Raw genomic sequence first — 15610 nt, forward strand, 5'->3', positions numbered from 1 at the left:
ATTAAACCGCTCACTTTAGGGTAATAACCCTAATCTCGGTTTCTAATTATCACCAATATAATATTCAATATAAGCACCACCGTGCATATCTCTACGTGCAACTACCGTCTTACCCGTTGTCTCGCAAAGGCAGAGATTCCGAATCCCCGGTGCTCCGACCGAGTGCCGGTAATCCTAGTCACACAATCAGGATTTTTTCACAAATAGGGTTAACCCCTGATTTCACATTCATAAAGTAAATTCATGGCATTTCAAATACAGATAATCACATAGAGCTCGAAAAGAGCTTTCCAACGGTATAAAGAACGTCCCAAACTGAGTCCCGAGTCAAAAGTTATGGCGAAACAAAATTCGGCATTTCCCGATGAACTCCAACCGGAATTCGGATGAACCAACCGGAATTCCGGTTGTCCAAACGCAGAACACGAAATTCCTCAATCTTTAAACCCCCAAAACTCACTCAAATCATCCCCAAACATTCCCAAACTTTCCGGAAGCATCAATATATGTCATAATAAACATATTCCACAACTTAAACACAACAATTGCACTAAAAATCAAAAAGTGCCATTAAAGCACCAAGCTTGAGTTCCATGAACTCAAGCTTGCTTTTCACAACCAAACTCTCAATTAATCCACTTACAACACCTAGCAAATACTAAGGATTTAAAACACATTATCAAGCATTAAAATCCAGCAATTAATCCCTCAATTTAGATTGCATAAAAATCATAGAGTTCAAGCATGTTCATGGCAACATCAAGCTCTTGAATAAGAGCTTCATCTACAACAACCAAATATTTTCCAGCAGTAAAACAATAAATAAATGTTAGATTCAAGCATGAAAAACAACCTAGAATCATACTCTAAGCTCAATCCTACACAAATCAAGAGATTAACAAGCTTAAACATCCAATTCACTAAGCATGCAACACCAAGAATAAACAATCTCAAGCATGCTTTTATCACCATATTTCAGCCATGAATTCAACAAATAACTCATATAATTTCAGCTAGAAACTACCTCAATCTCTTGCTCAAACAAGCTTCAAGCTTCCAACACAAATCAAGCTTCCAAACCAAGCTAAAAATCAAGCTTTCTTCTCAAAAATCAAGTTTGAAGAAGAAGAGGGTTAGAGAGGATGAGAGGGGAAAACCACCAGAAATTAACATTTCATTTCCTCAAAAATCACATTTTCCAAACATAGTAATTAGGGGTCAAATGACCAAAATGCCCTTAGGGCTTAAATACCCACATACACCCTCACAAGGGTAAAATAGTCATTCAATACTCAATTAATTTCAAATAAATTTCAGATTATCATTTATCAAATAAAATGCCCAATAATCAATTCAATTTACATTTCGGGCCCGAACCGGCTTCGGCAAATTCCGATTGTGACTATACCGCGCTAACCTGTCAGAACACACCCGAAAAGACAACACAGGCATACTATATAATAATATAGTTCTATTAAGCACGTAATTAAATTAATTTCATCATTTTATCCTTCTCGGGTCATAATTACCAAAATGCCCCTGGCTAACCAATGGGGTCTTTAATATATTAAAATTCATATAAAATCACATATATTGAACTATATAATAATATAATTCCTCCATTATACATAATCATCTAGTTAGGGTTTCGCTAATCCATTTCTTAATTCCGGGTATTACATGAACAGTTACTAGTTTAACAGCAGGGCTGAATGTGTCCTCATAATCAATCACTGGTGTTTGAAGATACCCTTTGGCAACCAGTCGAGACTTAAACCTATCAAGAGAGTCATCCATGTTTAACTTGTCTCTATGTACCCATTTATTGCCAATGATATTCATGTGGGGTTCATAAGGAACAAGCGTCCAAGTTCCTTATTTCTTTAGAGCAATGAACTCTGTGTTCATAGAGGCAAACCATTGATGACTGTTGAGAGTAGCTTTTAATGACTTGGGCTTAGTGGGTAATAGAGACTCAGGAAGGGGATGTTTGGTGGCCATATAAGCTTTTGGTTTATGTAAACCACTTTGTGATTTGGTTTTCATGGGATGGAGTCTTGTGGTATTAGTTTGAGTGGAGGTTGAGGGTGCTGCAGTATTAGTAGGTGGGCCAATTTGAGGATCAGACTGAAGCATAGGTAATGTTGCAATTGCTATGGATGTAGTATGTGATATGGATGGATGGTTTAATTTGTGGAGTATCAAGTAAGAGATAAGGATTATTTTATGGTTCAGGCAAATGTGCAGTAGGTATTAATGGTTCAGGTAAAGTAGCAGCCTGTTGCATTTCAGATAACTTGTTACCAGTTGTGTTTTGTTCAGGTAATGGAGCAACATGTTCTAAGTCAGATAAAGGGACAACACTTGGTTGTTGTTCATATAAAGTACCAGTATTTGGTTGTATCATAGCATGGTTATCAACATTTGCACCAAAAACAGGAGCATCTACAATCACAGTCTGCATTCTAATAGATGCAGGTCTTGACACAGTAGGTATTGACTTAGCATTACATGAAGTACCAGAGGTAAAATTATGGTTAGGAAATGTGTTGTGCTGAGTAGAAAACAATGAAGAACAGGAAAATAAAGGATTGGCAGAAAATGATACCTGTTTTTGTGCTGCTGAGGAAGAGGCTGTGGCAACTTTATGAGGATAAAAGTCTTCATTGAACACCACATTTCGTGCAATATATATTCTACCTTCAAAATTTTCAAATATGTATCCTTTATGATGAGAAGAATAGCCTAGAAAAATGTATTGATATGTTTTGAAGTCTAATTTGTGCTTGTTGTATGGTCTGAGGTGTGAAAAGCAAGCACATCCAAATGGTTTGAGGATGTTGTATTCAGGCCTGCTGTGAAACAATGCTTCATATGGAGTGGAAAAATTCAAAGCCCTTGTAGGAAGCTTGTTAATAGTGAAGACAACGCAACTAAATGCATGCCACCAATAGGATAAATCAAGATCAGCATTAGCCAATAGAGTGAGGCCAGTTTCATTGATATGGCGATATTTTCGTTCAGCATGACCATTTTGCTCATGAGTATGAGGACAGGGACTTTGAAAATGAATACCTTGATCAAGTAAGAATCTTTTAAATGGCCTTTACTCACCACCCCCAATCTACCTATGTTGCCTTAATGGGAAGATTAAACTGTTTTTCAACTAAAGCTTTTCATTTAATGATTACTTCAAAGGCTTGACCCTTGAGAGTAAGTGGGATAATACATGTATACTTGCTATAGTCATCCAAAAAAATAGACATAATACTTATACCCCACAAGTAAGTATGGATCAAAGTAAGTGGTTGGGATGCACGAGTATTGGACAAGGGAAAGGGAAGGGAAGGATTCTTTCCCTGTTGACAAGCTTTACAAAAATGGAGATATTTTAAAGTGACTTGTGTGAGAAGGTGTGGTAATAATTTGCTCATGACTTGTTCATTGGGATGACCAAGTTTACAATGCCAAGTATTAACATTTTTACTAACTGCAGAATGAAAAAGAGAAGTAGTGCTAGAGACATAAGCAGAATTTGGAGATGTTTTATTACTGTCAAATGAAGTACAATGTGTTATTACATCATTGTTGGATGTTTGAGAACTAAAAACAGAAAAAAATTCACAAAGTAAGGCTTTTTTAGGTTTTGAAGTGGAATCATCTCCAAGTATGTTCAATCCATCTCTAACCTTCCCTCGAAGTAGAACTTGGCCAGTATCCTTGTACTTTGTAGTCCAAGTCTAATAATGGCTGAAACTGAATGTTCTCCACAAGATGCTACACAAAATATTCTACTTAAAATTGGAGAAAATAATAAATTTACAGAACTCAATTCTTCTCTTCCAATGGCTGCATCCCCACCAATTATAAATGGTGAGGTTGGGGAGAAAAAAAATAAAAGGCTAACTCTTATAGTTTGAAATCACTTTGAAAAACAAAAGGTCAATGGAATTGAAAAGACTATTTGAAACTACTGTGAAAAAAAATAGGAGGAACAAGAAAAAATATAACTAAACATTTGTATGAACATTTTAAGAGATGTCCTTTAAGAAAGCATCGAGACATAAAGCAAACCATCTTGAATCCTAATAAGAGAAAGATGGACCTACTACACTCGGTGCTCACACATTTGTCCAAGAATTTTCAAGAGAAGAGCTTGCCAAAATGATCATTTTGCATGAGTATCCACTTAATATGGCGGAGCATGTTGGATATATAAGTTTTGTGAACACAATTCAACCATTATTCAAGCATGTATCTCGACCTACCATTAGGAGTGGTATCATAAAGATATCTAAGAGTGAGAAGACCAAAATAAAATAAGCATTGAGCAACAATCAAGGTAGAATTGCAGTCACAACTGATATGTGGACAACCACTAATCAAAAAAGAGGCTACATTGTGGTAACTGCACACTACATCGATCACTTATGGATTTTGCGCAATCAAATTATAAGGTTAGTTTATTGGTACACCTTGTATTTTGACTACTTATAATTGATTACTTGTATACTATTACTAATTAGCTATTTTTATCATAATTATAGGTTTATATGTGTCTGCCCCACATAATGCAAAAATACTAACAAAAGAGTTGATAGAGTGTTTGGTTGCATGGTCTATTGATTGTAAGTTATCTACTTTGACTTAAGATAATCGTAGTGTTAATATTTCCATGATAGATAGGATGAAAGAAAAATTGAGAAATAATAATTTACTGTTGCAAGGGAAATTGCTTCATATGAAATGTTGTGCACATATATTGAATTTGATTGCTCAACAAGATTTAGGTGCAATTCAAGATGGGATAGAAACTATTGGTGAGAGTGTAATATTTTGGACTATACCTAAGAGAGTGGAAAAATTTAAGGAGGTTAAGGATGGATTAACATTTTCAAGTAATAGAAAATTAGTTCTCAATTGTAAAATTAGGGAGAATTCTATTTATTTGATGCTTATGAGTCCCACTGTGTATAAGGATGTCTTTAATCGCTTAGTACACAATGAGAAAAACTATAAACAAACACCTAGTGATCGAGATTGGATTTTAGCAAAATTAATGTGTGACAAATTGAAGTTATTTTATAATGTGACTGAGATATTTTTAGGGACCAAATATCCCACTCCTAATCTTTTTTTCCCCTAAATTTGTGTAATTCATTTGTTGCTTAGGGAATGCCTTAAATCCTCTTATGTAGAGATTAAGATGATGGCTATAAATATGATTGAGAAGGTTGATGGTCTGTCATACATGGAATATTATCCATAGCAATTATTTTGAATCCAAGGTTTAAGATGAAGTTAATTGAATATTATTTTCTCCAAATTTATGGTGATGACTCTTCGAATCAAATTGAGAGAATTACAAAGTTGTGTTAGGATTTGGTGAAAGCATACAAACTAAGTGATGGTAAAGAAATTTATTTTGATTCCTTATTGCATAATTCTGAAGCTGGTATGGATATTAATAAATTTGTAGATTTTTTGGCTGGTTTTGATTTGTTTGTTAGTAGCACTTCAAATGTAGATATTAAAAAATCTCTCGCTAGACTATTACTTAGAGGAATGTATTTGTCAAGAAATAGAAAATTTGATATTTTGACGGGGCCAGGCCACGAGAGTAGGCGAGCTAGGCATGCGACTTGGGCCCCCGAACTCTCAGGGCCCCGAAATTGTGAAAAAAAATATTAATATATAGATAAAATATTAAATAAGAAGAAAATATAAGAAAAATTATTTGGTGCAGTGGTAAAAGGTCTTACTGTAAACTAAGAGATCATGGGATTAATTCCCAACCTCTACTTTTTAATTTTTTTTAAAAAAAAATATTTAATGTATAGTTATGAGATATTGAACCTTGGAGCTTTTAAGAGTTTTTAAAAACTTTACCATTACACTAAGCATTGTAACTATCATTTTCGTAATAGTTAAACTATATATATAAGGGCCCCAAAATTTGACTTCGTCTTAGGTCCCATATACCTTAGGACCGGCCCTGTATTTTGATTTGGTGAAAGATAAATGGTTTCAAATATCTAATATTGCAATAAGTTGTTAGAGATGTTTTAGCTATTCCAGTTTCTACGATTTAGCTTACAGTCAGCTTTTAGTACGGGTGGAAGACATGTGACTCCTCATCGTAACATGCTTCATCCTTATACATTATAAGCTTTAATATCTGCACAAGATTGGATATAAGATGAAAAATTCGATATGATTTTTTTTAATCATTCTCTTTTTATATTATATAATAGGGAATTGTTAATAATACTTTTTTTTTATTATTTTATTTATAATTTTACGGTCTAAAGTTTTTAATTACGAAAATATTCTTGTAAAGTTTTAAAATTACAAAAGTACACTTTGTTTGGCAAAAAGTAAAAATAACAACTAAAAAATAATAAGAAATCAACCTCACGATAACTATAAATAAACTATAAAACAACTAGAAAAATAATCTTATGACAACTATAAATAAACTATAAAACAACTAAAAAAAATATTTTTTTACTAAAGGGGTATTTTTGTAAATAAATCTAAAAGTAAAAGTGAAAATTTTTCCGTAATGTATTTTTGTAAATTTTTTTAAATTATTGGTCAATTATATAAATTTTTCTATAATCTTTCCTTATTTTCATTATGTTTTTAGTATTTTCTTTATTAAGTATTGTCTATAATGTATATTAAAATAGGATGCGAGTATATATAACAAAAATATTTGCTCCATCACTTAGACCATACAAATATGTGCTATATATTTAAATAAAAAAAAATAATATGTGATATTAACATAATATTTATCATTATACTAGTCCAATGTAATGTTCATTTAATATTTATTAAAAATATATAAAAGAAATAATAATGTTTTTCTTCTTATATATTTAATTTAGGGGAATCACTTATATACTATTTTTAGAATTTTTTTTTTTTTATCTTTATCGTTTGAGTTGTTTTAGTAATTTCTATATAAGTTATTATATAAATTTGAGTTGCGATTTAAATTGCAATGTTAGTTACTACGTGGATTGTTATGTGAATTTCCGTAAAAATAAAAAAAAAAATTGTAAATATAAAAATAAAAAAATCTTTTAATTAATAAAAGCTAAAGATAATTCTAAAATAATAACAAGTGACAGAAAAAAGTAAGTTGATAATGTTGGTATATGGTATTTTGTGTGTCCAATTTAATACAATTTTTAGCATGTTTAAAATAAACACAAATTTTATTACACCATTTCTTTTTTTTTTTTGAAACGGAATGTGTTCATTCCAAACTAACAATTACATAGGAAAAGGTTTATCAAACCAAAGAGTTTGATGAATACAAGGGGTGACACCCCTAGAGTCAAGATTTTCTGTTAAAAGATTGTATTTTATAGTGTATTAAACTAATCTCATTGTGACATATCAATTAATTTGAGCATTTTAAGGGAGAAAAGCTGTATATATAGGTGGTTAATTTTTTATTAAATGAAAAATTAGTTGACGTGTCAAATTTAGATTGATTTAATACACTATGACACACAACTTTTTAACAGGAGATCTTGATTCACATAGCACTAGCTTTAGATAACAAAACTTGATTGGCTAAATTGTGATCCATTTAATTGGCTTTTCTAAAAACAAAAGATAAATCACATACATTAGGATGTTGCACCAAACTTCCTTTTAGTACACCATTAAAACAAGTTTTTTTTAGAAAGTGAGCATTATTTTAATAATACATCAATTTAACATACCAATAGAAATGTTCTTAAAAAATAAAAAGCTAAGATTATGCAAAATCAAGAAAGAAAAACAAAAGAGCATCTTTCATTCCCATTCAATTGCCAGATCATATGGTAAACATAAGTAATATATTTGAAAATAATCAAAATTAGTAATCACCGTACAGTACACAAATTACGATCTTTTACACAAAAACACACAAAATTCTCAACTGGAGTCAATTGAAATTAGTATCTGCTGTCTCAAAGAAAATAAAAACACAATCAATCAGTTGGTTCTTATTTTCCCTTCTAAATCCTAATGTAACAATAATAATAATAATAGACGAGATTCCATAAATAGTTGACAACCCTTTTGAACACCTAAATAAATTAACATTTAGCGCACCCAATCCCAAGTGTGGAGGTAGAATTTTCTGTTCTATGGAAAATCATTGTGATTCTTTTAAACATGAATATCCTTCTTAGATAATCAAAGATTGGTTCATTTGAAACTGGAATGGACTTCACAAACCAACCAATTGGCCAACTGACAGCCGCTATTGCAATGCAACCCAACCATTGCCACCAATTGAGATTTGTGGTGTCAGCAAACTTCTTTAAAAATTCCACCATCACCACTTGAAGTACAATAGTAAACCCAATAATTCCCAAGAAAAGTTTGTTCCTATGAACACCTTTGAACACATTCTTCTTCTCCATACTCCTTGAATTGAACTCGTTAAAGACTTGACAAAGCACAAAAGTATTGAATATCAAGGTGTCATTTACTTCCTTAGAGACATTTAAGATGGACTCGCCATTGAATTGCAACAACAAAAGAATGGCAATTTGGTAGAGAGATTGAGCCAACAGGTTTCTCCACATGATGTTTGTTATTAAAGGCGCTGTTCTACCCACCGGCCTTTTCTTCATGAGCTCGTTGCTCGGCCTTTCAGTGGCTAGAGCCAGAGCTCCAAGTGTGTCCATAATCAAATTCACCCACAAAAGTTGAACTGCCGTGAGAGGAACTTCTCCAGCAGAAACTGCTGCTATAAAGTTTATAACAAGTGCTGCAACATTGACAGTTAGCTGAAACTGAATAAATTTTTGTATGTTGTTATAAACACATCTTCCCCACCTTAAGACTGTGACCACTGAAGCAGAAGTTGTCATCTAAGATGACAATGTCTGAGCTCTCCTTAGCCACTTCAGTACCTTGGATCCCCATAGAAAGTCCTATATCGGCTTCTTTCAAAGCCGGTGCATCATTTGTTCCATCTCCAGTTACCGCAACCACATGGCCTAGCTCTTTCAGGCATTGAACCATCAAGAGCTTGTCAAATGGGGATGACCTTGCCATTACTCGGATGTTGTTGATTTTCTTCATTCTGTCTTCTGGCGTGTAGTTTCGAAATTCAATGCCTTCTACCACTTGTCCCTCGCTAGCTTCATCACCACTGGCTACCTCTAGAATTCCACACTCTGCAGCTATAGCTTTGGCCGTGAAAACGTTATCCCCTGTGATCATCTTAATAGCCACCCCTGCATTTTTGCAAGCTTCCACAGCTTTCTTAACACCCGGTCTACACGGGTCTTTAAGTCCAACTATTCCAAGCAAGGTCAAATCATCTTCTTTGAGCCTTCTATGTGTCTTCTCTTGATCATCAACATACTCAATCTCATCTTCTGAAACTTCACATTGAGCAAAGGCAATGCATCTGAGGCTGCTAGCCGCCATTCCTTCAATTATTTTCTCAAATTTTTGTTTCACTTCTTCATCTAATGGCTTCTTATTACCATTACTTTCATAGTAACTCGAGCACATTGCTAAAACCATCTCCGCAGCTCCTTTCCAGTGGACATATATCTTTAGATTGTCGTTTGTGATTTTTTTTAACATAACCCCACTTCGTTTTTTATCTGAGTTAAACGTTTCAACATGTAATATCTCATAATCATGCTTTAACGTTTCAATATTCATACCCAAATTCAAAACAGCCCAAGATAATATAGCTTTCTCAGTTGGGCTACCTGAAAACTCAAGTTGAACATTGCTAGATTGATCATAATGATCAGGTTTGTAAACAGTACCCGTGGTGTTCAAACCAACACCTTGATAGAATAGTTCACAAACACTTGTTGAAATTGAATTTGAATAATCTTTTTCATTGATTTGTTCTTGACCAAGCCAAAATTTAGTAACTTTCATTTGGTTTAACGTTAAAGTACCGGTTTTATCAGTACAAATAATAGTTGCTGATCCCATAGTTTCACAAGCTGATAGCTTTCTAACCATAGCTTGATCAGCCATCATTCTCTTCATAGAGTAAGCCAGAGTTAAAGTCACGGCTAGTGGCAATCCTTCTGGAATTGCCACCACCACAATTGTGACCGCAGCTGCCACTATACGAACAACCGCGTTTAAAACATCATCCACATCTGTCCTACCACTGATGTACTCTTTTTTCCCAAATTCATCTTTAGTATTACCCGTAAAATAACGAACTAACATGACTACAAGAACTAAAAAGGCAACTGTAAGTCCTACCTTTCCAATTGAAGAGGTCAGTTTGTCGAGTCTAGCTTGTAGTGGTGTCCTCTCGTTTGTATCTCGGGTTATGGAGCTCATCATCTCCCCCCAAGCCGTGTTCATCCCAACAGAGGTCACCAGCATGGTCCCATAGCCATCAGCCACTTTGGAACCAGAGAACAAGAAAGGATGCTTCACTGAATCAATCTCAATGTGATCGCTTTCGCCTGTCATGCTTGACTCATCAACTAGCAATGAGTGTCCATTTAAGAACAATCCATCAGCTGGAATTTGATCTCCTATGTTAAGCAAAACAACATCTCCAACCACAATATGGAAGATAGAAATTTCTTGTCGCCTGCCACCTCTTACCACATCAATCTTGATGTTGTCGCTTATTTTAGAAAGCTTATCAAATTGAGTCTCTTGTCTATAGTTGCTAAGAGCTGAGCCAACAATAACAAGCAGCACAGCTATAAAGATACTTCCACCTTCATACCAACCTTCCTTTCCACCATGTTCTTTAATTCCAAAGCCTAAAGCCAGAGCAGCACAGACCATAAGAATCAAAATAGTGGTGTCCTTCAAAGCGTCCACCACAAAGTAAAACAACCCTTTGGGAGGAGGCTTGTGATAAGTATTAGAACCAAAGACTCGACGTCGTTTGTTAATGTCTTCCTCGTTTTCTTGGATTCCATTCTCAGGGTGAGTCCCAAGAGTGGTGGCAATAGCTTCAGCCCCTCCATGTATGCGTAGAGATGTCAAGTCTTTTTCCTTGACAATCTCCATGATGAGTTTATGATCAAAGGCTTTATTGACTTCATGATTTTTTGAAGTAGAAGCTTTAGTAGTAGTAGAGGTGTTGTTTGGAGTTTTGGAAGGTGAGAGCAAGGTCTCGGAATAGCTTCTTATTTCTGACACAACAACATGTTTGGGAAGCGATAGCATGATCCGGACAAAATAAATAGCTTTGTAAGCCATGCGCCACCGTTTTTGGGCTTTAGTGAATTCATACAGCAATTTCCCACAATTAATAGGTGATCTGTTTATACTCGACATGGTTTATTAATTATACAAAGGTAAGAGCTAATACCAAGAAAGAAGTTCATTCATAGTATGCAAAGCCCAGTCCTTAAATAGATACGAAAAAGAAAAAGGAAAATCTAACTGTGATTGGTCAGCAGCCATTTTGTGATGCTTACACACACAGAATTTCGTCGAAAAGTCATCCTTTGGGAAACAACAAAGGAGTTTCGTGCCTCAATATGGCGGTTTATGTGCATAATACAATTAATCGTATTTTTTGAAAAATAAATAAATAAATAAAAATATTGTGGTTCTCCTTGCTAAAATCAATGTAAATGGTAAAAGTTCATTCTAGCTCAAATCTGGGTGAGAGCCAGAGAGGGTTTTCTTGTATAAGATGACATATTTTCTGATTTCTTTAATGGTTGACGAATTTATTAGTTGAAAATGAAATATCGTGCTACGGAAGTTATAAACTAGATGATCACTTTTACTTTCTAATTCTATGGCCTTGAGTTGTTAAATTTTCCATTGGTTATTTCTATTCAAACTTTTTATTTTATCCATGAGCTTCAAAAAGGAAGTTTAGCTAATAATAACGATTACAATATTATTGAAGTTTAGCTAATCAATCAGGTACTATAACGATAACCAACACACCATTGTTATAAAGTTTATTCTAGTGTCTAATAGTCATCGCATTACATAAAAAGATAAGCTTTTGGTAGTTGAAATTATAGTTCATCTTAATAAAAAGAATAGTTGAAGTATCACCCACTATAATAATAATTTTAATAATTATTGAATGCTAATCCAATCAATTTTTGTTTTACAATTCTAATTTGGATCATATTGACTCTCACAGTCACATATCACATCCCGCTATATTATTAATAATATTTTTTATAGGCCAAAAGTCCATTTAATTTAAGTGTTTTATTTATTTGGCACATCACATCATTGTACGGCTTTTTCTAAGTCTTTTTTTAACATTCATCGTACATACTTTAAAAACATTGTCTAAAACACGTCTAAAACACGTACTTAAAAAAAATATTTATTAGTTCTACATGCACTTAAGGTGAATGGTAAATTAGTTTAGATTGAAGTTTATACATCTTTTCTTTTGATATGCATTAACTCTTGGTTGTTGTTTATAAGAGTTTAATTTCAATAAAAAAAATACTTAGGAAAAGCCGTATATGTGATATGCCAAATATTTAAAACATTTAACTCTTGTACTGCTCTTAATGATATTTTATCAACTTTTTTTAGAGCCTCTCGTGAGGTAATAAATTTTGTAAAATACTAAATTTTGTTTTTCCCTAATACTTCTCAAGACATTAGGAACATTTTTTTAGCACTTTTCGTATTGAAGATAGGCCTTTTATAGTAAATACATAGGGTTTCCTTAGTGTTTGCTTAGATCTAAGCATCACTCATTTACTTTTTTTAAGGATAAAGTTACCTTTGTGCTTCAATCTTGGCATTCCAAATGGTTCTTTAAGGCGAGAAAAGAAATCCTCCTTAAAATTGTGGTTCAGACCATTCTAGCATGTGTTATGGCTTGCTTTAGATTGCCAAACAAACTCTGTAAGGAAATTGAGGTTGCGATGGCTAAGTTTTGGTGGGGGTCCTCTGGAGACTCTAAAAAAATTCATTGGAAAAGTTGAAAAGTTGTTTGCCAATCTAAATTTGTGGGGGGTTTAGGTTTTGGGTCACTTGTCCATTTCAACCAAGCTATGCTTGCTAAACAAGCTTGGAGAATTTTCAAATACCCTAACTCTTTGCTTAGCCTTACTCTTAAAGCTAGATATTTTCCTAACTCGTCTACTCTAGAGGTTGTTCTAGTCACAATCCCTCTTTTTTTTTTGGAGAAGTACCCTTTGGGGTAGGGATTTTTTGGCCTCGGGTATGATCTGGAAAATTGGAGATGGGGAGAATGTTAAAACTACTGAAGATCATTGGATTCCAAACAACAAGTTTAAATGCTTTTGTGATGGTTGCACACCAACTTCGAATAAACTTTTATATTTCATTTTAATGCTTTTGGATCCTGGAATTTGAATAAGCTTAAGGATTACTTTTGATGATTGTTATGATTGATGACATTTTAGATGTTCCAGTTATTAGGTAAGGATGAGCTAGTTTGGGAAAGGGAGAATTTTGGTTTTTTTTAGTGTTAAATCTGCCTATTATCTAGCTCTCTTCGGACAGGATATCCCTTCGTCCTCATCGTTTCAAGCTTCTAAAAAATTCTGGAGTAAGATCTAGAACTCTAGAGTCCCTCCTTAGGTGAAACATTTTGTTTGGAGGATTATCTCTAGTTCTATTCCTATGGCTACTTTGCTTTCTCAAAGGCATATTATTTCCTCTCCTTTGTGCCCTTTATGCAATCTTGCTCCTAAAACGTTACATATGCTTTGCTAGATTGCGCTAGATCCAAGAAAGCTTGGAAGTCCTCGGGTTTTGATATTTATTATAATATTTATAAACATTTAGATATTATGGATTTTATATATAACATGTTTGCTACACTGTAAAAAGAATCAGTTGATCTATTGTTATGTTTCTTGTGGGCTTTATGAAATCAACAGAACAATGTCTTTTATCAGCATAATGTTATTTCTCCTAATGAAATTTTTGATTGGTGTAATAGTTTTCTCCTCAAATATCTAGATGCACAACACGTCCGATCTTATCATAACAGAACAGACATCGAGTCTATTTGTAAGGTTATAGTAGACAAACTTATAAATTATAATTGGAATAACAGCACTCTTGATTATTTGTTGATTTGTGTTAAGAACTCATTATCCTTCAGCCATGGGCTTACAATTGATTATGTTGGTCGAGAGCATAATGTCATTGCTCACAACTTAACTAAATTAGGTCTAGGGTTAGATAGTGTGTTGGTTTAAAATGGTTCCTTACCTTCCTTTTGAACCTGTTAGTTTTGTATCTCTTGTTCTATCTAATGAAGCTTCAAGTTTGTAAAAGAAAAATATCTAAAACACTTTATATTTGTTAATACAAATTTTTATTTTTCTCTAATAAAAACTTCATATTATGTAAATATAATTTTATATTGTCAAAGAGTGCAATTTCATATTTATAGTTGAGTAATAATAGAATTAATTATGAATTAGATTATTCTATTGATGAGATCGATAATAATCAAGTGTTTATTGGAGCTTTGAAATATAAGTCCATGGTCCCAAGTCACTTCTATACAACATTGTACAAGGAAATATTTTATTTTATGAGTAAATTTGAGTGAGAATTAATTTCTATTAGAAATAATTTTTAAGGGTAAAATAGTCATTTATAAAAATTATATTTTGAATAATTATGACAATTATAAATTGTATAATTAAATATTATTTAACAATTAATTTTTATTTGATAAAATTATATTAACTAGTTAAATGTAATATTATTCTTAAATAGTATTAAAGAGAGAAAATGTATTATATTAGTGAAAATAGTATTTTAATCCTTGTGAAATAAGAGATTAATGAGAGTTAATTAATTATTATTTATTAATAAAATAAATAATAAATCTTATTTGGGATTGTCTAGCAGTCTACAGTCTGCATTCTAAATAGAATACCTAGCAAATTGGTAGCTAATAAACTCCTATATGAACTATGGACATGGAAAAATTCTAGTAGTAAACACTTACATATTTGGGATTGTCCAGCTAAGGTAAGGTCTTTTAGGCCACATGAAAATAAACTGGACTTAAGAACATTTACTTGCTATTTTGTTGGGTATCCTGAAAGGAAGATGAGTTTTAAGTTTTATGATCCATCTGCCAAGTCCTTTTGTTTAGACGAGAAATGTGAGACTTTTTGAGGATGTTGTGTTTGAGGAGAACGATAAAGTAAGGAATGTAGTTTTTTAAAGAAAAATAAATTCTTCTACCAAATATTTTTTTAACAATAATCAACCTATTTTTGACATTGTTAAGACATATTCGAAGATAAAAATGAGGATACTCAATTTCAAGATGTTGTTCAAGAAGAGCAAACTCAACAACCTCAAGAGGAAGTTCCACTTAAAAGATCCACTAGGGAGAAAAGAAGTGCAATTTCAAATTATTTTATTATGTTTATTAAAGAGCGTGTTCGACATAAGGACAATGGAAGATGATCCAATGAATTTCCAACAAGTCAAATAAAGTGTTAATTATCAAAAGTTGATTGATGCCATGAATGATAAGATGAAATCCATGAAAGATAGTGACATTTAGGATCTTGTCAAGTCACCAAGGATTTTATACGGAAGGAAGGCGTTGAATATAAAGAAACTTTCTCTCCAGTATCATCGAAAGATTCTT

At 33.0% G+C, this 15610-nt stretch overlaps 1 pseudogene; it reads right to left on the bottom strand.

Moving 5' to 3' along the window:
* Positions 1 to 7795: 7795 nt before the first annotated feature.
* On the bottom strand, positions 7796 to 11623 carry LOC133033178 (calcium-transporting ATPase 12, plasma membrane-type-like; annotated as a pseudogene).
* Between the last annotated feature and the right edge of the window lie 3987 nt (positions 11624 to 15610).

Source organism: Cannabis sativa, unplaced genomic scaffold (assembly GCF_029168945.1).
Source record: "Cannabis sativa cultivar Pink pepper isolate KNU-18-1 unplaced genomic scaffold, ASM2916894v1 Contig3, whole genome shotgun sequence".
Lineage (NCBI taxonomy): Eukaryota > Viridiplantae > Streptophyta > Magnoliopsida > Rosales > Cannabaceae > Cannabis > Cannabis sativa.